At 35.6% G+C, this 25307-nt stretch overlaps 1 long non-coding RNA gene across 1 annotated transcript in view; it reads left to right on the forward strand.

Moving 5' to 3' along the window:
- LOC139362723 (uncharacterized) overlaps positions 1–25307 on the forward strand; it is a 131788-nt gene that overhangs the window by 104089 nt on the left and 2392 nt on the right. Inside the window, exon 2 of the long non-coding RNA XR_011621938.1 lies at positions 12400–12590. This is a non-coding gene — a long non-coding RNA (uncharacterized lncRNA). The remainder of the gene's footprint in view (positions 1–12399; positions 12591–25307) is intronic.

Consider the following 25307-nt stretch of genomic DNA (forward strand, 5'->3'; position numbering starts at 1 on the left):
AAAAAGTTACAAGAAAGAAACAGGGCTAAAAGCAAAGGGATTTTGGAAAAACTTTAGAGTAAAAGTTTGTACCCTCTGCTCAGGTCTCCTCCTCTGCCACCTTCCAATACTGCTAGACAATCTTTAGGAAAACAGGAAGTTTAGCCTCTGGAATAATGCATTCAGAAAGCCAGAGGACCAAGGGACATAGTAGAGACACAGGAATGTGAATATTTGATCTGAGAAATCGTGTCCTTCTACTTAATGGGATATAACATACATAAGTACACCAATTTTAAATTATATGTTTATATATTTTCTATAAAAAATCTACATTACACCATCCAGATCTAACTTACATAATGTTTCCAACACCCTTCAAAAGACCTTTTATGCCCAATCAATAGCTACCTCCTGTATTAACCACTAATCTGATTTCTGCTATCATAGAATTATATTTGCATTTATGAATGAGATCTATGAACGTCTATGCATGGCTTCTTTTACTCTTTTATATCTATAGGAGTCTTCTACCTTGTTGCATGGAGCAGTAATTACATCTTTTATATTGCTGTGTAATGTTCCATTATGAACGTAGCTCCCTTTAATTTCACATACTGCCGATGGATATTTACATGGATTGTATCCAATTTTTAGCTATTATTAATGTAACTACTATGAAAATTATTGCACATGTCTTTTTGTGAGCAAATGTACACATCTCTTATAAGTATTTATCTGGAAGAGAAATTGCTGGCTGTGGTATTGTGAAATATATATTTGGTCTTCTACTTGTTTCCTGGCATACAAATCCTAAAATCCTTAGAAACTCCAAAATGATATCTTTTTGTATACAAATGAGTTGACTGATGGCTGGCAGCCCCTAGATAGCTTTAGAATGCAAGCTGGTCACCACAAAGACCCAGACAGGATGTGAAGGTTGGTACTTTCAGCCCCACCTCCAACATGCAGAGAGGAGAAAAGGGATAAAAGTTAAATTGATCACATATAGCCAATAGTTTAATCAATCATGCCTATGTAATGAAGCCTCCATAAAAACCCAAAAGACAGAGTCTGGAGAGCTTCCAGATAGCTGAACATGTGGAGGTTCCTGGAAGGCAGTACACCCAGAGAGGGCCTGGAAGCTCCATTCCCCGTTCCCCATGCCTCACCCTATGCATCTCTTCATCTGTGTCCTTTGTAATGTTCTGTATAGGGCACCAGTAGATGTAAGTTTCCCTGAATTCTGTGAGCTGCTTTGGCAAATCAATTGAATCCAAAGAAGGGGTCATGGGAAGCCCAAGTTGAAGTCAAACAATCAGAATTTCCAGAGGCCTGAACTTGCTGCTAGGACACTTAGTCTCTGCTACAAAACCCATTGCTTGCTCTGTGGTGGGGAGAACTTTCACCCCCAACTTTGGTCACAGAAGTCTTCTGTGTTAATTGCTGTGTGGTGCGAGAGCAGAGGAAAAAACTCACTGTGTGTTTTTTCTAGTCACACTGGCTCACAGAGTAGGCCTATGGCTAGTTTTAGCAGATACCACAAACATTTTAAAAAATTGTTTTATCTATCTATGCTCCCACTCTACATGGATTAAAAATTAGAAAAATTATTTGATCATTATTTCTTCGGATAGTGCCTGTATTCAATTTCCTCTATTAACTCATCCTAGAATTCTTGTTAGATTTGTTTGTGATTTATCAGGCTATCCATATTTTAAATATTTTTAAATATATTCAAACCTTTCACCTTTCTGAACAGTATTCTGTGTAAGTTCCTTAATACTGTTCTCCAGTTATGGACACAATAACTGTAATAAACTATTTCATTTAAAAATCATAAAAATGGGAGTCACATAGGGTGACTGGCTCATAGCAATTCTGAAACCCTGCTGAGCAAATATTGGCAGATTTTTCTCTTCTAAGCAGCTTCCTACTCAATTGTCCTTCATGACTCATCTCCACTGCCTGCGGGTAAGGGGTCATATCTTTCCATCTTCCCTTTTATCCCTTTCTCAAGAGGACACTGAAGAATATGCCCTTCTGCTGAACTGAGGCTTCCTTAGCTTCTTTTCTGTCAGTAAAATCTTGAAAACCTAAATGTGTTTTTACACATCAAAGAGCCGTTAGGCTAACATCACTTTTGCTAATAAAGCTTGCTCAGAAATTCTGTACATTTTCTATGTAGCAATTGGTTTCAGTCAGATGTATGGCCACAACTATGCCTACAAGTGTCTAGATGTGATTCTTTCTTTACACTTAATTATGGGCAATTTGGATTTATCAGGCTTCTATGGGATCAGGCTCTTAAACTTTTTAAGGGCATTTTTTTCCCATTGAAAATACATTTAGAGGCCATTTCAAAAACATTTAAAGTAGTTATTACAGCCACATGATTAATTTGGTACTTCTTCCAATGCCAAGTCTTCATAATTTGGTTAAGAAACAGTTTCATGTTTTCTGAAGTCTTTACATGCTGAATTCTACTTTAAAGTGAGCCAGTTCTTTTTCTTTGCTCATTTCTTTCTTGTAGTAACTTATTTAAATTCACTAGATGAAAACAGCTTGTGCTTAGTATTTCTGCCAAATATTTGCTATTACATAACACAGGTCACCATTTTTGAGCCTCCTAAAATAGTTCCTTATAGCCTACCACCTGTGCCCAGAAATGATGCCACATATTTTAGGGTTTTTAATTTACCCCACTTACAGTACCAAATTTGTATCAGTCAGCTAGTTTATTGTAACAAACATCCACAAAACTAAGTGGCATATAACAATAAATAGCTATTTATTTTTAAATTTTTTAATTTAAATTTTTCTGGGTACATAATAGGCATATATATTTAAGGAGTACATGAAATGTTTTGATATATGTGTGCAATGCAAACTCATCACATCAGAGTAAATGAGGTATCCATCCCCTCAAGCGTTATTTTAAAATGTACAATTAAATTATTTTTTACTATAGTCACCCTATTGTGCTAGCAAATACTAGTTCTTATTCATGTTTTCTAAATTTTTTGTACCCATTATGCATTCCCAATCCCCCACCAGCTACCCTTCCCAGCCTCTGGTAACCATTCTTCTACTCTGTATCTCTATGAGCTCAATTGTTTTAATCTTTAGCTCCCATGAATAAGTGAGAAGATGTAAAGTTTGTCTTCCTGTACCTGGCTTATTTCACTTAACATAATGACTTCAAGCCAACTGTGTTATGCAAATAAAATAATCTCACTCTTTTTAATGGCTGAATAGTACTCCATTGTGTATTTGTACCACATTTTCTGTACCCATTCATCTGTTGATAGACACTTAGATTGTTTCCATATCCTGGGTATTGTGAACAGTGCTGCAACAAACATGGGAGTGCAGATATCTACTTGGTATCCTGATTTTCTTTCTTTTGGGTAGATACCTACAAGTGCTGAATCGTATGGTAGCTCTATTTCTAGTTCTTTGAGGAACCTTTAAGCTACTCTGTATCGTGGTTGTACTAATTTACATTTCTACCAACAGTGTACGAGGGTTCTCTTTTCTCCACATCCTCACAGCATTTGTGATTGCCTGATTTTGTATAAAAGCCATTTTAATTGAGATGAGATAATATCTCATTGCAGTTTTGATTTGCATTTCTCTGGTGATCAATGATTTTGAACAGGTTTTCATATACCTATTTGCCATTTATATCTCTTCTTTTTGCAATGCCTATTCAAATATTTTACCCATTCTTAAATCAGATTATTAGATTTTTTTCCTATAGAGTTGTTTTAGCTCCTTTTATATTCTGGTTATTAATCCCTCATTTGATTAGAAGTTTGCAAATATTTTCTCCCATTCTGTAAGTTGTCTCCTCATTTTGTTGTTTCCATGGCCTTGTAGAGGCTTTTTAACTTGATATGATTCTATTTGTCCATTTTTTGCTTTGGTTTTCTGTGCTTGTGGGGTACTACTCAAGAAATCTTTGCCACGAGCAATGTTCTGAAAAGTTTCTCCAATGTTTTCTTTTGGTAGTTTCTTGTTTGAAGTCTAAGTCTTTAATTCATTTCGATTTCATTTCTGTATATGGTGAGAGATAGGAGTCTAGCTTCATTCTTCTGCATATGGATATCCAGTTTTCCCACAACTGTTTTTTGAAGGGACTCTCTAGTCTCCAGTGCATGTTCTTGGCAATATTGTCAAACATACATTCACTATAGGTGTACGGATTTGCTTCAAGGTTCTCTTTTCTGTCCCATTGGTCTATGTGTCTGGTTTTTTTTTGTTGTTTTTTTTTTTTTTTTTTTTTTTTTTTGAGACAGAGTCTCGCTCTGTCGCCCAGGCGATCTCGGCTCACTGCAAGCTCCGCCTCCCGGGTTCACGCCATTCTCCTGCCTCAGCCTCCTGAGTAGCTGGGACTACAGGCGCCCGCCACCGCGCCCGGCTAATTTTTTTTGTATTTTTAGTAGAGACGGGGTTTCACCGTGGTCTCGATCTCCTGACCTTGTGATCCGCCCGCCTCGGCCTCCCAAAGTGCTGGGATTACAGGCGTGAGCCACCGCGCCCGGCCATTATGTGTCTGTTTTTAAGCGAGTATCATGCCGTTTGGGTTACTCTGGCTCTACAGTATAATTTGAAGTCATGTAATGTGATTCTTTCTTTCTTTCTTTCTTTCTTTCTTTCTTTCTTTCTTTCTTTCTTTCTTTCTTTCTCTCTCTCTCTCTCTCTCTCTCTCTCTCTCTCTCTTTCTTTCTTTCTTTCTTTCTTTCTTTCTTTCTTTCTTTCTTTCTTTCTTTCTTTCCTTTCTTTCTTTCTTTGTCTTTTTATTATACTTTAAGAACCCTAGAACTTAAAGTATAATAATACTAGATAAAAAATAATAATTGGCATTTTATAGTTTTCATTGTAGATGTCTTTCACTTCTTTGGTTAACTTAATTCCTAGGTATTTTATTTGATGTGCAGCTATTGTATATGGGATTACTTTTTTACTTCTTTGTCAAATTGTTCACTCTTGACATATAAAAATGCTACTAAATTTTGTATGATGATTTTGTATCCTGAAACTTTACTGAATTTTTATATTAGTTCCAAAAGGTTCTTGGTGGTGTCTAGATTTTTCCAAATACAAGCTTATATCATCTCTAAACAAGAATAATTTGACTTCTGCCTTTCCAATTTGAATGTCTCTTATTTCTTTCTCTTGTCTGATTGCTCTAGCTAAGACTTCCAGAACTATGCTGAATAGCAGTGGTGACAGTGGGCATCCTCATCCTGTTCCAGATCTTAGAGGAAAGGCTTTCAGCTTTTCACTATGCAGTATGATCCTTGCTGTGGATTTGTTGTATATGGCTTTTATTATGTTGACGTATGTTCCTTCTATCCACAGGTTTCTGAGGGTTTTTATCATGAATGGATGTTGAATTCTATCAAATGTTTTCAGCACCAATCAAAATAATTATATGGTTTGTGGTGATTAATTCTGTTGATATGATGTATCACCCTGAATGATTTGCATATGAATGATCTTTTAATGTATTGTTGAATTTGGTTTCTTGGTATTTTGTTGAGGATTTTTGCATCAATTCATCAGTTATTGGCTTGTGATTTTCAATGTTTTTGATGTGTCTTTTTCTGGTTTTGGTACTAAGGTAATAGTAGCCTCATAGAATGTGTTTAGAAATATTCCCTTCTCTATTTTTCAGAATAGTTTGAGTAAGATTGGTATTAGTCATTCTTTAAATGTTTGGTGGAATTCATCAGTGAAGCTTTGGCATCCTGGGCCTTTCTTATTGGGATACTTTTTATTATGGGTTAAACATCGTTGCTTATTATTGGTCTGTTCACGTTTTACATTTTTTCATGATTCAATCTTGATAGGTTGTGTGTTTCTAGGAATTCATCCATTTCCTCTGGATTTGCCAATTTGTTGACATGTAGTTTCTCATAGCAGCCACTAATGATCCTCTAAATTTTATCAGTTGTAATGTCACTCTTTTCATCCCTGATATTATTTATTTAGGCCTCCTCTCTTTTATCCTGTTTAGTCCAGCTAAAAGTTTGTCAATTTTACTTATCTTTTCAAAAAAACAACTTTTTGTTTCATTGATCTTTTGTATTGTTTCCTTCATTTCAAAGTATTTTATTTCTGCTCTGATCTTTATTATTTCTTTTCTTCTACTAATTTTGAGTTTGATTCACTCTTGCTTTTCTGGTTCTTTAAGATACATATTTATATTATTTATTTGAAATTTTTCTTTTTTTATGTAGGCAGTTATGGCTATAAATTTCCCTCAGTATTGCTTTCAGTGATTCCCATAGATTTTGGTACGTTATGTTTCCATTATCATTTGTTTCCAGAAATTTTTCAATTTTCTCCTTAATTTCTTCACTGACTCACTGGTCATTCAGAAGCATAGAGTTTAATTTATCTGTGTTTGTATAATTTCCAACATTCCTCTTGTTATTGATTTGCAGTTTTATTCTATTGTGGTCAGAGAACATGCTAGATATTATTTTAATTATTTTGAATATTTTAAGACTTGTTTATGACTTGACATATGGTCTGTCCTTGGGAATGATCCATGTGCTGAGGAGAAAATATGTATTCTGAGTCATTTAATAAAATGTTTCATAAATATCTATTAGATCCATTTGATCTATGTTGGACTAAGTCCGATGTTTCTTTATTGATTTCCTGTCTGGAAGATCCGTTCAGTGTTGACACTGTCTGATAAAGTCTCTGGCTATTATTGCCTTGGGGTATATCTCTCTTTTTTGCTCTAATAATATTTGTTTTATATATCTGACTGCGTCAGTGTTGCATGTCTATATGTTTATAATTGTTATGTCCTCTTGCAAATTCACCCCTTTATCATTATATAATGCCATTCTTTGTCTCTTTTTATAGTTTTTGTCTTAAAACTAATTTTTTCTGACATTAGTAAAGCTACTCTTCTATTTTGGTTTTCATTGACATGAAATTTATTTTTCCATCCCTTTATTTTCAGTCTATGTGTGTGTGTCTTTATAGGTGAATTTTGTTTCTAGTAGGCAAAAGATCACTGGGTCTTGTTTTTCTATCCATTCAGCTACTTTATATATTTGGATTGGAAAGTTTAGTCCATTTATATTCAATGTTATTATTGATAAGTAACGACTTACTTCTGCCATTTTGTTATGTGTTTTCTGGAAGTTGTGTGGTCTTCTCTTCCTCCTTTCTTTTCTTCATTTCTGTCTTCTTTTTAGTGAAGGTGATTTTCTCTGGTGGTATGCTTTACTTTCTTGCTTTTCGTTTGTTGTATATCCATTGTATGGCTTTTGATTGGAGGTTACCATGAGGCTTGCAAATTACTATAGTATTCTGATAACAATTTAACATTTATTGCATAAACAGACTATCAAGAAAAGTAAAACTGATAAAGACTCTGCACTTTAACTTTGTCCCCTTGCTTTTTAACTTTTTGTTGTTTCTATTTACATTCCTTTGTGTAGATGTTAGTCAAACTTTGTGTTCCTGCTGGGGGATAATCAGTGGAGCCCTCTATTTGGCCATGTTTCTTTGTACCTCCAACCAGTTATTTCTTGATTATGCTTCTGCAAGTTGATTGTGATGATTCTGTTTGAGGTTGCAGATCTGCAGAAGGCTGGGAACCCTCTGTTCCACATATTTTATTCTAGGGTTCAGGCTGCAGGACTAATAGATAGCTAAGGTATATTCTTCTCATGGAAATAACATAGTCACCAAGAGGACAACTCAACCTGAACAAGCACATTTAAAATCTCTACCTATTTCATGCCAGTTAATGTCCCACTGGCCAAAATAAGTCACTTGGCCAAGCCCAAATCAAGGAACAGGGTAGTACACTCTCTACATCATAAAGTCATGGAACATTCTGAATATTATATAGTTCTACAGAGAAGAAAATTTGGATCATAATTTGATATAGTACATAGTACTATATTCTTCATTTCCCAAATTACTAATTTTTATAGGTACCTCTCAATAAGATCTCAGTTTTCATTATTTCTGCTATTCCAAGCATTTTTTTTTTCCTGATGAGCATTAATCAGGTATTTTAGAATTCAGTGCTATACTTGAATAGGACACTTAACGTGAATGGAGCCTGTAAGTTTATCATTTTTTATTTTCATAGAAGTGAATTATCTAATTTACTGACTGGACTGACGTTATTTCATATTTCTTTATTCTAGATGCTTTCAGATTTTATTCACAAAATGAATAGGGTCATCTATTCTCTTCTATTCTACTCTCTCTCTGTCTCTTGTTTATCTCACGTATTTACCATTTATTTGTGGTAAGAACATTTAAAACCCACTCCTTTGGCAATTATAAAGTGTACAATACATAATTATTAACTAATTCCCCATGTTATAAAATAGATATCTTGAACTTATTCCTTTAACTAAAATTTTGTATACTTTGACCAATATCTGAAAACTATAGAATATCAATAAAAGAAACTGAAGACACAAATACAATTATATGTCATAAACAATGGGGATAAACTCTGAGAAATACATCATTCAGTGATTTTGTCATTTTGTGAACATCATAGAGTGAACTTGCACAAACCTAGATGGGGCAGCCTACTCTACACCTAGCTATTTCGTATAGCCTATTGCTCTTAGGCTACAAACATGTACAGCATGTTATGGTACTGAATGCTGTAAGCAATTGTAACACAATGGTAAGTATATTCTTACGTGAACATATCTAAACATAAAAAGATACAGTAAAATTATGGTATAAAAGATAAAAGTGCTATACCCGAATAGGACACTTAACATGAATGGAGCCTGTGGGACTAGAAGTCACCCTGAGTGAGTTCGTGAGTGAGTGGTCAGTGAATGTGAAATCCTAGAACATTACTGTACACTACTGTAGACACCATACACTTACGGCATGCTAAATTTATATAAACTTATATAAACTATTTCTTCAATGATAAATTGACCTTAGCTTACTGTAACTTTATTTTATAAACTCTTTTAATTTTTTAAATCTTTTTGACAGTTAAAATAACACAGCCTCACAGCCTAAAGCACATATTGTACAGCTGTACAAAAAATATTTTTTCTTCATATTCTCATTACATAAGCTTTTTCCTAATTTTTTAGAAAATATATATAGATATATAAGGGCCAGGCATGGTGGCTCATGCCTGTAATCCCAGCACTTTGGAAAGCCAACGTGGTAGGATCACTTGAGGCCAGAAGTTCAGTCACTTAACCAGCATAGCGAGACCCCATCTCTAGAAATATTTTTCAAAAAAGGAAAAAGGAAAAAATTTAAGAAGTATATATATATGTGTATACGTATATAAAGTATATACTTTAAAATTTAAAAAGTATATATATGTATGTACACACACACAGAGAGGGAGAGAGAAAGTATCTGAGTCTTGCTCTGTCACCCAGGCTGGAGTACAGTGGCACAATCTTGGCTCACTGGAGCCTCAACCTCCAGGCTCAAGTGATTTTCCCACTTCAGCTTCCCAAGCAGCTAGGACTACAGGTAGGTACCATGATGCCCAGCTGCTACTTATTTTTTGTAGAAATGGGGTCTCACTATGTTGCCCAGGCTGGTCTTGAACTCCTGGGCTCAAGTGATCTACCCACCTAAGTCTCCCAAAGTGCTGGGATTACAGGCATGAGTTACTGTGCCCAGCCTATACATTTTTATTTTTCTTTACTTTTATACTTTTTAATTATAAACTAAGACACAAACACACACATTAGTGTAGGCCTACACAGGGTAAGCATCATCATTATCACTGTCTTCCACTTTCACATCTTGTCCCGCTAAAAGATCTTCAGGGACAATAACATATATGGAGATGTAATTTCCTATGATAGCAAAGACTTCTTCTGAAAGGCCTCTTGAAGGACCTGCCTGGGGTTGTTTTACAGGTAATACTTCTTTATAAGTAGGAGTATATGCTAAATAAGAATAAAAACTATAGTATAGTAAATATATATACTAGTAACATAGTCATTTATCATTAGCAAATATTATATACTGTGCATAATTGTATATGCTATACCTGTATATGATTGTTAGCAAGTGCAGTGATTTTTTTTACACCAGAATCATGACAAATATGTGAGTAATACATTGCGCTACCACGTAATGAAAGCTATGATACCACTAGGTGATAGAAAATTTTCACCTCCGTTATAATCTTATGGGACCACTGTAGTATATGTGGTTCATTCCTCCTTGACCAAAATGGTAGGTAGCACATGACTGTAAAAGAAAAAATACCCCATGTTCATGGATTGAAAGGATTAATGTTAAAATGCCCATACTACCCAAGACAATCTACAGATTCAATGCAATCCTTATCAAAATACCAATGAGACTCTTCACAGAAACAGAAAAAACAATCATAAAATTCATATAGAACAAAAAGAGACCTTGAATAGCTAAAGCAATCCTGAACAAAAAGAACAAAGCTGGAGGTATCACATTACCTGACTTCAAAGTATGCTACAAAACCATAGTTATTTAAACAGCGTGGTATTGGCATAAAAAGAGAACAGATATATAGACCAATGGAATAGAATATAGAGCTCAGAAATAAATCCATGCATTTATGGGTAACTGATGTTTGACAAAGCTGCCAAGAATACATAATGGGGAAAGAACAGTCTCTTCTATATATAATGTTGGGGGATCTGGATATCCTTGTGCAGAAAAATAAAATTGGACCCTTATGGAGTCATGTTTTTTACAAAAATCAACTCAAAATGGATTAAAGAATTAAACATAAAACTATAAAATTACTAGAAGAAAACATATGGAAAATGCTCATGTCGTTGGTCTGGGCAATGATTTTTTTGGACATGTCCTCAAAACACAGGCCAGAAAAGCAAAAATAGACAAGTGATGTTGAATCAAACTAAAAAAAAAATCAATAGGCTCAAGAAACGACCTACATAATGAGAGAAAATATGTGCAAGCCATGCATGTGATAGCGGTTAGTATTCAAATATACAAGGAACTCAAACAACTCAAAAGCAATAATTATGGCAAAGGACCTAAATAGATATTTATCAAAAAATGACAATATAAATTGCCATGAGGTATATGATAAAAGGCTAAACATCACTAATCATTAGGAAATGCAAATTATTACCACAATGAGATATCAACTCACACCTGTTAGCATGGCTATCATCAAAAAGTCAAAAGATAAGAAGTGTTGGTGAAGATGTGGTGAAACAGAAACCCTTGTACTATTTCCATACATGAAAACTGCTGATGAGAACATAAATTTGTACAGCCATTATGGGAAACACTATGGTGGTTCCTTAGAAAATTAAAGCTAGGATTACCATATGATCCTGCAATTCCATTGTTGCACATATATGTAAAGAAAATAATATGCACATATATGTGTGTATACATGTGTATATATACATATAATATATGTGTATATATGTATATATGTGTGTATATATGTGTATATATAGTATGCAGTATACACGTGTGTATATATATACACACACACAAAGAATGAAATTAGCACATTGAAGAGATATCTGTACTCTCATAATCAGTGCAACATTATTCACAATCGCTTAAGATATGGAATAAATCTATTCGTGAACATAAATGAAAAAAAAGTGCCATATGTATACAAAGTGGAATACCATTCAGCCATGTAAAAAGAAGGAAATCCTGTCATTTGCAACAACATGGATAAACCTGGAAGACATTATGTTAAATGAAATAAGCCAGGCACAGAAAGACAAATATTCATAGCATGATGACACTCATAGGTGGAATCTAAAAAAGTTAAAACCACAGGAGCAGAGTATAGAGGGGAGGTTACCAGTATTTAGAGGCTGGTAGGAGGAGGAGTGTGAGGGAAATGTATTAGGGAGCTGCTAGTTCAAGGATACAAAATTTTAATTAGAGAGGAGGAATAAGTTCAAGATATTTATTGTATGATAAATGACTATAGTTAATAACAATGTATTATACTTGAAATTTGCTAAGAGAATACATTTTGTGTTTCTCAGCACAAAACAATGATAAATATATGAGGTAATGGATATATTAATGAGCTTGATTTAGCCATTGTATCTTATCCTGTGCTATTCTGTTTTATTCTTGCTCATCTTTCCTCATAAAATATATCCACCCTGGAGACCCCAGTCTGAACCACAGCTTATCATGGTGGCTTGCGGCTATTTTCCATGGGAATGTAATGCTGTGAACTCATTCTCCATGTCAAACTTCAACCTTTTTAATGTTCTCAGTTACTCTTTATCTGTGTCCTCTTCTGCTGTTACTCTCCCACGACAACAACAAAATAAATCAGGTTGTAGAACTGAGGTATAGTTGGTAATTTAAAAAATATATATATAACATTAATATACTTACTTTTATATCATGTTTAATATTTTACAGACAGTTGACCGTTAAACAACACAGGTTGGAACTGTGTGGATCCACTTATATGCATACGTGCATTTTTTTCTGACTGCCACCCCGGAGACAAGAAGACCAATAGCTCCTCTTTGACTTCGTCCTCATTGTACTCAATGTGAAGACCACCAGGATGAAGGCCTTTATAATGATCCACTTCCACTTAAGGAATAGTAAAGATATATTTCTTATTATTTTCTTTATAACACTTTAGCTTACTTCATTGTGAAGATACAGTATATAATACATATACAAAATACATGTTAATCAACTGTTTATGTTATCAGTACAGCTTCTGGTCAACAGTAGCCTATTAGTAGTTACATTTTGGGGGAGTCGAAAGTTACACACAGATATTTGCATGTGCATGGGGTTAGAGTCCCTAACCTTCATGATGTTGTCCAAGGGTCAAGTGTATAATGTTTATTTAAGCAGATACTTATTTTAGAGTATTTAAATTTTTGGTCACAGGTTTTTCAACTTCTGTGGGTAGGTAATGAGCCAAGGCTCTAATTTTGTGTGTGTGTGTGTGGGGAGCCTTAAGCCTGGATTTGGGTCACGTTATATAAGGATGTTTTAATTTAAGTAGTAGTAGAACACCAGGCTGTGATTGACTTTGTTGAGTTCCAGGTCCTGTAAGTACATGACTTCAGACAGTTTCCATTCTCTTTCTGGTCCATGGAGATGCTCACCTTGAGCATGGCCATATATTTTATAACAGTTTTTTAAAAAACATATCTATTATTGCAATAAATTACAAATATAGAATAAAGCAATTTCCTTATTAACTCATTCTACTATTTTGAAATATGTCAATTGTCATTATATACACATTTAAATACACACATACACGTGCACACACACACATCATAGTACTGAGCTTTTTGATGTGTCTTTGCAAGCAGACCCTTACCATTAGGCATGCAAGTGTGTATGTAGGCAAAGTGGTGCTAGCAGCACTACTGGTCTTAAAAAGTCGTATTGAATTTTAATACTTAAAAAATACCTTTCATTTTTGTACAATATATATTGACCTTCATTTTACTAAATATCACATTTCACAAAAGATCTTAGCTAATTGCAATAATAGAATAAATAAGAATATAAAATATAATATGCTTTTAAAGGATGACAAGGTAATTTCAAGCTCTTTTAGAAACTAATTTTGCAGCAGATATTTGCATATAATGTGCTAATTTCAAATGGTGCTTATTTAATTATTGGAAGAAGCTATGTTAATTATTCACCATTTGGAGAAACTATACGTCCTTTAGAATAACCCCAAGTATCTTAGAGCCTTTTAAACACTAATGTCATATTTTAAAGATATTTCAACCATTCTTAGCAGACTGAGTAGCTAACCTCAAAAAGTAGCAATGTAGTGGAAAGAGAACACATTTTAGTGCTAGGCAAATCTGTGATCTGAAACCTACCTCTATTATTTTTTAATTATATGAACTTAGGCAAAATTAACTTCTCTGGGTGTAATTTTTAACATATTTTTTAAGTGGAGATAACAGTGGCTATCTAATTTGTAGAACTTTGAGAGGTTTAATTGAGCTAATGAGTATAAATTTCATTATATGGGACTGGCACAGAATTGATGTTCAATATGTGTTAGTTTCAGTTCTATTTATCCAACATCTGTGAGATTTTATCCTAAAATGTAAATGTGACGATTATGTGCATCTCCATCCAGTCAGCCTTAATGAGTAAGATTATGCTTACCAGCTCTTGTATCCCTTCATGTCAGAACAATAAAAGCTGGATCAAAAATAGATTTTACTTGCTTATGTGTGCATATGTGTTTCCATTTCCTATTGCAACTTTGAAAAAAAAAAGTGGGTGGTATTTATGTGATAATAGCTTGTGGAAAACAATGAAAACAATGTAATTATTTAGACATTCTGAAACACGGCCCAGGAGGTATTTTTCTGCTTACATAGGCTCTACAAATAGATGATTCCATAATGAACTTTGATTCTACAGAGGTATTTTAGACCTCTAACATATTAAATATAGCAAATGCCAAATAGAACTAAAGAGATGAACAAATATTCAATACATTCATTTCCAATCTAAACCCACTCCTGAAGTACATTGGGACAGGATCTGAGATATTTTGCCAAAAGTCATTTTCCTTCTTAGAGTCTTACAAACACTATGTTTTGTCATGCATATTTGTGCTTCTTTGTGAGCAGATTACCATCCGTTCTGAAAATACAAATTAGGTAGAGAATGCTTGAACAGAAAATGCTGGAAGTATTATTTGAAGGCCAATTATTTAAGGTAGAATGTAGCAAAAATATCCTATAGGAAAACACACACACCCACACTTCCACACCCACACTCACAGACTTGTAATGAGAAGCCCTGGATTCAAATCCCATTTTCAACTCTTTGTTCTCATATGATCAGGAACAAGTTAGGTTTCCTCTCTAAAATTCAGTTTCATCACTCCTAGAATACAGAATTTTTATTGTCTAACAATACTTACCACATGGTAGGTAATGAAACAAGTAAGTTACCCTCTGTCCCTTGAGTAAGTAATGTTACACAAGAAATAATCTCCTAAAGGAAGTGTAGGCGGTTTCCGTGATGGACGGATGAATTTAGGTTTCAAAATACCAGAGACAGTCTTTTGTTCACATGCATGTCTCCTGTCCCTAATAGATTATCCAAAGAGTAGGTCAATAGGGATTAGTAAATAAAACATGAAAGTAAATGCTTCCATTGAAGTGATTTTAATTATTTTGTTATTTAGTTGAAGCTTCTTGAATTTCATTTTCAAGAAACTGAGGAAAATGCTTAGAAAATCTGAGCATGAAATAACTATAAAATTCAATGTGTTTACCAAGCATCCTGATGTTTTGCGCTGTACTAGGTACTAATGAAGTAAATTTAATAAAACACCACTGAAAATTACCTTCCCACTCAGAAACTGCTGTTGGGAAGGTAAAATGATTCAGCCACTTTGGAAGAGACTAGCAATTTCCCAAATGATTAAACATAGAGATATCATGTGATTCAGCAATTTGAGTCCTAAGTATTTACCCAAAAGAAATAAATACCTATGTCCACACAAAATCTTATGCATGAATAAGCACATGATTTATAAAAGCCCAATAGTAGAAACAATCAAATGCCCATCCACTGATAAATTGATAAATAAAATAATTCATACATACATAGAATATTATGTTGCAAAAAAAGAATTACTGATATATGCTGCAACATGAACAAATTTTGAGGACTTTATGCTAGTTGAAAGAAGTGTGTTACAAAGGACCACATATTGTATGTTTCCATTTATATGAAATGTCCAGAATACGGAAATCTACAGAAACAGAATGTAATATTACTTAGAGTAGGAGTTGAAAGGCATATTAGAAGGGGTGGGAGACTGGGGGTGGGGTGGTGGTGAAAGCTAAGGGGTGTGGAGTTTCTTTCTCAGGGTAATAAAATGTTTAAAATTGAATGTGACAATGCACTTGCAATTCTGTGAGCATATTAAAGCATACTGAATTTTACACTGAATGAGTGAATTGTATGTGAATTACATCTCAATAAATTTGTGAAAATAAATAAAGCATGATGTTGCCCCTAAGGAGGTGTCAGGTGAGACTGACATGTTAACAAATAAATTACAGTGACTCCTGTTACAGAGATCCATTTTGACCTTAAACTCGTTTTTTCATCCTACAGATATTTAGTGAGTACCCACTCTGTGTCAGGTGCCATTAGGAGAAGGACATACATTAACTAGTTGTGTGATGTAGGGTAAACTAACCCCTCAGTACTTTGCTGACCAAAGGCATTCAACTAGAAGGTTTTTCAGTTCCTCTTTGCTCTAAAATTGTTACTTTTTTTTTGATGGAGTCTTGCTCTGTCGCCCAGGCTAGAGTGCAGTGGTGTGGTCTCAGCTAACTGCAGACTCCACCTCCTGGGTTCAAGGGATTCTCCTGCCTCAGCCTCCCAAGCAGCTGGAATTACAGGCACCCGCCACTGCACCCAGCTAATTTTTGTATTTTTCAGTAGAGACGGGGTTTCACCATCTTGGCCAGTCTGGTCTTGAGCTCCCGACTTCATGATCCACCCACCTCGGCCTCCCAAAGTGTTGGGATTACAGGCATGAGCCACCGCACCTGGCCAAATTGTTACTTTTTTCATTATCCTACAATGAACCTAATAACTATTCTTCTTATATAGAGTATAGAATGGGGTTGAAGAGTATAGGGTTTGGAATCTGATATAGCTGAGAGCGAATGCACATCCTATTATTCATCAGAAAGGTATTTGGGACCTGGGAAAATTCTCTATAAGCCTCATTTAACTCATCTATAAAAGAAGGAAATAGAATGGCCTCTTGATGTTGTTTTGAGGATAAAATAACATTTTATATTTTAAAAAAACACCAGAACCACACAATGTGTTCAATAAATAGACATGATTATTGATTATTGTTGATCTGCAGTAAATGCACTCATATAAAGCAAGTTACTCAACATAGTTGGTATTAAAATTCTCTTTTTAAATATTTTTCTTGTTTTTAATCTTTGTGGGACATACTAGATGCATATATTTATGGGGTACATGAGATATTTTGGTACAGGCATGCAATACATAATAATCACATCGTGGAAAATTAGATGTCCATATCCTCAAGCATTTATAAATCTCTTGTGTTACAGACAATCCAATTATACTCTTTTAGTTATTTTAAAATGTACAATTAAATTGTTACTAACTATAGTTCCCCTGTTGTGCTATCAAATACTGTCTTATTCATTCTTTTTATTTTTTGTGCCCATTAACCATCCCCAAATTCCCCCTTACCCCGACCCACTACTGTTCACAGCCTCTGGTAACCATTTTCTATTCTCTATCTCCATGAGTTCTATTGTTTTATTTTCTATCTCCTATAAATAAGAACATGCAAAGCTTGTCTTTCTGTGCCTGCCTTATTTCACTTAACATAATGACCTCCAGTTCCATCCATGTTGTTGCAAGTTACAGAATCTCATTATTTTTTTATGGCTGAATAGTACTCCATTGGGTATAAGTGTTTCATTTTCTTTATCCATTCCTCTGTTGATGGACACTTAGGTTGCTTCCAAATCTTGGCTATTGTGAATAGTGCTACAGTAAACATGAGAGTGCAAATATCTCTTCAGTATACTGATTTCCTTTCTTTTGGGTATGTACCCAGCAGTGGGATTGCTGTGTAATATGGTAGTTCTATTTTTAGGTTTTTGAGGAACGTCCAAACTATTCTTCACAGTAGTTGTACTAGTTTACATTCCTACCAATGGCGTACAAGGGCTCCCTTTTCTCCACATCCTCGCCAGCATCCTGACCAGCATTCGTTATTGACTGTGTTTTTTTTTATAAAAGCCATTTTAACTGAGGTGTGATGATATCTCACTGTAGTTTTAATTTGCATTTCTCTGATGATCATTGATGTTGAGCACTTTGTCATATACTTGTTTGCCATTTTTATGATTTCTTTTGAGAAATATCTACTCAAATATTTTGCCCATTTTAAAATCAGATTATTAGATTTTTGTTTCTATTGAGTTGTTTGAACTCCTTATGTATTCTCCTTATTTACCCCTTGTCTGATGGGTAGTTTGCAATATTTTCTCCCATTCTGCAGGTTGTATCATTTTGTTGATTGTTTCCTTTGCTGTGCAGAAGCTTTTAAACTTCATGTAACCCTATTTGTCCATTTTTGCTTTAGTTGTCTGTGCTCGTGGGATATTACTCTAGAAATCTTTGCCAATCCAATGTCCTGGAGATTTTCCCCAATGTTCTCTTATAGTAGTTTCATAGTGTGTAGTCTTAGATTTCAGTCTTTAATTCATTTTGACTTGACTTTCATATATTGTAAAAGATAGGGGTCAAATGTCATCCTTCTATATATAGATACCTAGTTTTTCCAACATCATTTTATTGAATAGAGTGCTTTTACCCTGGTGTATGTTCTTGGCACTTTTGTCAAAAATGAGTTCACCATAGTTTGTTCCTGGGTTCTCTATTCTATTCCATTGGTCTACGTGTCTGTTTTTATGCCAGTATCATGCTGTTTTTGTTACTATAGTTCTGTAGTATAATTTGAAGTCAGGTAATGTGATTCTTCCAGTTTTGTTCTTTCTACTTAGGAGAGCTTTGGGTATTCTGGGTCTTTTGTGGTTTCACATTTATTTTAGGGTTTTTCTATTTATTTGAAGAATGTCATTGGTATTTTGATATGGATTCCATTGAATCTAAAGATTGCCTTGGGTAGTATGGATATTTTAACAATATTGATTCTTCCATCCATTGATATGGACCATCTTTCCATTTGTGTGTGTGTGTCCTCTTCAATTTCTTTCATCAGTATTTTATACTTTTCATTGTAGAGATCTTTCACTTCTTTGGTTAAAATATTTCCTAGGTAATTTATTTGATGTGTGGCTATTGTAAATGGGATTACTTTTTCGATTTCTCTTTCAGATTGGTCACTGTTCACATATAGAAATGCTACTGGTTTTTGTATGTTGACTTTTGTATCCTGAAACTTTACTGAATTTATCATTTCTAAAATTTTTTGGTACAGTCTTTATGCTTTTTCAAATAAAAGATTATATTATTTGCAAACTAGAATAATTTGACTTCTTCCATTTCAGTTTGGATGCATTTCATCTCTTTCTCTAGTCTGATTATTCTAAATAAGACTTCTAGTAACATGTCTAATAACTGGTGAAAGTGGACATCCTTGTTGTGCTCCAGATCTCAGTGGAAAGACTTCCAGTTTTTTTCATTCCATATGATATCATCTATGGGTCTGTCATATATGGTTTTTATTGTGTTGAGGTATATTCCTTCCATAACCCGTTTTTTAAGAGGTTTTTTTTTTTATCATGAAGGGATGTTGAATTTTTTCAAATGTTTTTTCATCATCAGTTGAAATAATCATATGTTTTTTGTGAGTCATTCTGTAGATATGCTGCATCACTGAATGATTTGTGTCTGTTGAACCATTCTTGCATCCTTGGGAAAAAAATCCCACTTGGTTATGAAGAATGGTCTTTCAAATGTGTTGCTGAGGCCAGGTGTGCTGGCTCATGAGTGTAATCCCAGCACTTTGGGAGGCTGAGGCAGGTGGATCATTAGAGGACAGGAGTTTGAGACCAGCATGGCCAAAATGGTGAAACCCTGTATATACTAAAAATACAAAAATTAGCCGGGCATGGTGGCATGCACCTGTAATCCCAGCTACTCGAGAGACTGAAGCAGGAGAATCACTTGAACTTGGGAGGCTCACCTGCAGTGAGCTGAGATCATGCCACTGCACTCCAGCCTGCATGACAGAGCAAGACATGGTCTCAAAAAAAAAAAAAAAAAAGTATTGTTGAATTCAGTCTGCTAATACTTTGTTAAGGATTTTCCCATGTATATTCATCAGAGATATTGGCATTTAGTTTTCTTCTTCTTCTTCTTCTTCTTCTTCTTCTTCTTCTTCTTCTTCTTCTTCTTCTTCTTCTTCTTCTTCTTCTTCTTCTTCTTCTTTTTCTTCTTCTTCTTCTTTTTTTTTTATTTGTCTTTGTATAGATGTGGTATTAGGGTAATATTGATCTCACAGAATGAGTATGGAAGTATTTCTACCTCCTCTATGTTTCAGAACAGTTTGAGTAGATTAGTTGTTCTTTAAACGTTTGGTAGAATTCAACAGTGAGGCCATTAGGCTTTTCTTTACTGGGATATACTTTATCATGGCTTTGATCTCCTTACTTGTTATTGATCCATTCAGGTGTTGGGTTTTTTCATGGTTCAATCTTGGTAGGTTGTATGCATCTAGGAATTTGTCCATTGCATCTACATTTTCTAATTTATTGGCATAAAGTTATTCAGAGTAGCCATTAACAACCCTTTAAATTTCACTCGTATCAGTTGTAATGTCTCCTTTTCCATTTCTGTTTATTTATTTGGTCTTCTCCCTATTTTTTTTTTTCTAGGCTGGGCATGATATCTCATGCCTGTAATCCCAGCACTTTGGGAAGCCGAGGCGGTGGATCACCTAATGTCAGGAGTTTGAGACCAGCCTGACCAACATGGAGAAACCCCGTCTCTACTAAAAATACAAAAAATTAGCTGGGTGTGGTGGCGTGTGCCTGTAATCTCAGATACTTGGGAGGCTGAGGCAGGAGAATCACTTGAACCCGAGAGGTGGAGGTTGCAGTGAGCTGAGATTGCATCATTGCACTCCAGCCTGGGCAACAAGAACAAAACTCTGTCCCCCCCATCCCCCCAAAAATGAAAAAAAGTTCTATAAACATCTGTTATATCTATTTGTTCTATAGTGCAGATTAAGTCAGGTGTTTCTTTGTTGATTTTCTGTCTGGAAAATCAATCCACTGCTGAAATTGTGGTGTTGAAGTCTCCCACTATTACGGTGTTAAGGCCTATCTCTCTTTCTAGCTCTAATAGTATTTGCTTTATATATCTCAGTGCTCCAGTGTTGGGTACATGTTCATTTAAAATGGTTGTATCTTCTTGCTGAACTGACCACTTTATCATTATATAATGACCTTTTTTGTCTCTCCATATTTTTTGTTTTAAAATCCATTGTGTCTGATATAAGTATAGCTACTTTTGCTCTTTTTTGGTTAACATTAGCATGGTATATCTCTTTCCATCCCTTTATTTTTACTCTATATGTATATGTGGAGGTGAAGTGTGTTTCTTGTAGGCAACAGATCACTGGGTATTTTTAAAAATCTATTCAGCCACCTAAGTCTTTTGATTGGACAGTTTTGTTGATTTACATTCAATGTTAATATTGATCAGTTGGAACTTACTCTTGCCATTTTGTTATTTGTTTTCTGATTGCTTTGCCGTCTTCTCCTCCCTTCCTTCCTTCTTGTCTTCCTTTTGGTAAAGGTAATTTTCTCTGATAGTATGCTTTAATTTGTTGCTTTTTGTGTATGTGTATCCATTGTGTATTTTTCAATTTGAGGTTACTGTTAAGACTCGAAGATGCTATTTTATAACCCATTATTTTAAACTAATGACAACTTGACACTGATTGCTTAAACAAACATGAATAAAGGAAACTAATAAAAACTCTACACTTTATCTCCTTACATTTTAACTTTTTGTTGTTTCTATTTATGTCTTATTGTACTATTATCTATGCTTTGAAAAGTTGTTGTAGTTATTATTTTTGATTGGTTCCTCCTTTAGTCTTCCTACTAAAGTCAAGAGAAGTTTACACATCACAACTACAGTGTTATACTAATTGCATTTTTCTCTGTGCTTACCATTATCACCTTTTGTACCTTCAGGTGAATTCTCTTGCTCATTAATATCTCTTTCTTTCAGACTAAAGATCTCCCTTTAGCATTTCTTGTAGGACAGGTCTGGTGTTAATGAAATCACTCAGCTTTTCTTTGTCTGGCAAGGTCTTTTATTCCTCACACTTAAAGGATATTTTCACCAGATATACTGTTCTAGGTTAAAAGTTTTTTTTTCCTTCTGCTCTTTAAATATAACATGCCACTCTCTCCTGGCCTATAAATTTTCCACTGAAAAGTCTGCTGACAGATGTATTGGAGCTTCTTTGTATGTTATTTGTTTCTTTTCTTTTGTTGCTTTTAGAATCCTTTCTTTATCCTTGACCTTTGGGAGTGCGATTATTAAATGCCTTGAGGTGGTCTTGTTTAGATTAAATCTGCTTGGTATTCTATAACCTTCTTGTACTTGAATGTTGATGTCTTTCTTTGGGTTTGGGAAGTTCTCTGATATTATTCCTTTGGATAAACTTTCTTCTCCTATCTCTTTTTCTATCTCTTCTTGAAATCCAATAGCTCTTGGATTTTCCCTTTTGAGTCTGTTCTCTAATGTTGTAGACATGCTTCATTTTTTTCCATACTTTTTTCTGTCTCCTCTGACTGTGTATTTTCAAATAGCCTATCTTCAAGCTGACTAATTATTTCTTCTGCATCATCTATTCTGCTATTAGGAGACTGTGACGCATTCTTTAGTATGTCGCTTGCATTATTTAACTCCAGAATTTCTGCTCACTTCTTTTTAATTATTTCAATCTCCTTGTTAAATTTATTTGATAGGATTCTAAATTTCTTCTCTGTTTTATCTTGAATTTCTTTGCATTTCCTCAAAACAGCTATTTAGAAGTCTCTGTCTGAAATGTCATACATCTTTGTTTCTCCAGGTTTGGTCCCTGATGCCTCATTTAGTTCATTTGGTGACGTCATGTTTTTCTGGATGGGGTTGATGCTCATAGACGTGTTTTGGTGTCTGTACATTGAAGAGTTGGGTATTTATTATAGTCTTCAGAGTTGTGGCTTTTTTGTGACTGTTGTTTTTGGGAAGGCTTTCCAGGTATTCAAAGGGACTTAGGTCTCAAGTCCAATAATGCTGTGGTTTTTGCAGACTTGTAGAGGTACTGCCTTGGTGGTCTTATATAAAAGTGAGAGGAATTCTCTGCATTACCAGGCAGAGACTCTTGTTTCCTTATTTCCTCCCAAACATACTAAGTCAGTCAGTCTCTCTCTCTCTCTCCCTCTCTCTCTTTTTCTCTCTCTCATTCCCTCTTTCTGCTGAACCACCTGAAACTGGAGGTGTGGGGATGCAAGAACTCCTGTGGCCACCAACACTGGAACTGTGCTGAGTCAGACCTGAAGTCAGCAGAGCACTGAGCCTTGACCAAGGCCCTTCCCTTCAAGGTGGCAAGTTCCCCCAGGTCCCATGCATGTCCAGAGATGCTATCTGGAAGCCAGGGATTATAGTCTAAAACATTAGCAATTTACTTGACACGCTATTCTATGGCAGCTAAGCTGGCACTCAAACTGTAATACAAAGTTATTCCCACTCTTCCCTCCCCTTACCACAGGCAGAGGAACTTCTCCTTGTGGCTACCACTGACGCCAATCCATGAGAGCTTCTGCCAGGCCACTGTTGATGTTTGCTTAAAGCCCAAGGGCTCTTTCATCAGCTTATGGTGAATGCTGTCAGGCTTGATACTTAATCTTCAGTGCAGTGGGCCCAGGGCAAGTTCAGAAATACTATCCAAATGCTTAGACCTGGACTTGAGGACCCCAAGAACCTGCTTGTTGCTCTATCCCACTCTGGCCCAGCTGGTACATAAGGTGCAAAACAAAGTCCCTTTTACTTTTCCCTCTGCATTTCTCAAACAGAAGGAGTCTTTCACTGTAGTCACCACAAATAGGAATGTGCTGGGTCCCCTTAAAGCCAGCACATCTCAGAGCCCAATGCCCATTGAATACTTCCTGGTTATTGCTAGTGGTTATTCAGGAGTCTTTCACTGTAGTCACCACAAATAGGAATGTGCTGGGTCCCCTTAAAGCCAGCACATCTCAGAGCCCAATGCCCATTGAATACTTCCTGGTTATTGCTAGTGGTTATTCAGGGCCCAAGGGCTCTTTAGTCAGCAGGTGATGAATCCTGCCCAGACTTGGTCTTTCCCTTCAAGGCAGCAGATTTCCCTTTGGCCCAGGGTGTGTCTGGAAATATTGTCTGAGAGCTGGGGCCTGGAATGGGGGCCCCAGAACTCTGCCCAGTTTCCTATCCTACTGTGGCTGAGCTGGTATCCAAGATGCAAGATAAAGGCCTCTTTACTCTTCACTCTCCCCTCCCAAAGCAGAAAGTAGGAGTCACTTTCTTTGCTATGAGCTGCACTGCCTGGAGTTGGGGGAGAGATGGTGTAAATCCTCCCTTAGCCATTTCCTAGGTCACATGCCACCCTAGTTTACTGGCTCTAAGCCCAATCTGGCACTAAAGAGTTGCCTAGAAATTGCAATCTCTGTGTCCTAGACGGACTTTCAAGTTTACCTATTAACACAGAACACTTCAGCCTGTGGTGGTGAAGCTTGCCAAGAAACTCAAATTCTGACCACTCAGATGGACAAGGCCCCTCTGGCTAGGGCTGGTCTAAATGCTCTGCTCACAAGCAGGGACTGGCTGAGCTCAACATACCTTTATTCTCTGCTATGGCAGGGCAGCACTGAGTTCAATGTAAGTCCCCCAGTTGCTGTGCTCTCTCTCCCCAAAGGCGCGGTTTCTCTCTCTGTGCTGCACAGCCCCTGCCAGGGGAGAGGGGAGGAGTAGCATCTGCGATTTGAGACTGTCTCTCCTGCCCTTCTCAGTGCGTCTTTCTATAATACGAAGTTAAAATCAGGTACTCTAGTTGCTCACCTTATTTTTGGTTCTTGTGATGGTGCTTTTCTGTGTGCAGATCCTTATTCAAATTTGGGGCTTCGGTAGGTGGCACAAAAAGTATAGGCTTCTGTTTTGCCATCTTACACCCCACCTGCACAATCCTCTTAAATGCAGTTTCCACCTGATACCTGATACATTATAACGTTATCTTGCCCTAATGTGCTATGTGTTTATTTCTAGTTTACGATAGCTAGAAATAGTTTTTAAGCTAGAGGTCAATCTCTGAGGCAATGAGTTGTTCCAAATACCTGACTACTGTGCCTTCTCTGAGCATTTTTGAAATGAAGCCTATTCTGGCAGTGTGGAAAGAGCATGGAGGAAATGCAGTGAAGAGAGAGAAGGGGACCGTGAATTATGTAAAGAACATACCTCTAGAAGTTATAAGAGAAAAAAGGGAAAATGCTAGCATAAAAATGAACACCTGAAATTCAAATTATTTATATTTTTGTGGTTTCTGCCTTTTATAAAAATTGTATTTTTATTATGAAAAAACTACATAACTTATACAAAGAAGAGTGTATCATTGCATGAAAATAGTACTTACAAAATTCAAAGTAGCTCTTGAAGGGAAAACAGCAGAGGCTAAGTTAATTTTTTCACCCTTGCTTAAAATCAGACCTAAGGCATCCATATACAGATCCTTTAGCAAA

Source organism: Macaca nemestrina, chromosome 4 (genome assembly GCF_043159975.1).
Source record: "Macaca nemestrina isolate mMacNem1 chromosome 4, mMacNem.hap1, whole genome shotgun sequence".
NCBI classification, from domain to species: Eukaryota; Metazoa; Chordata; class Mammalia; order Primates; family Cercopithecidae; genus Macaca; species Macaca nemestrina.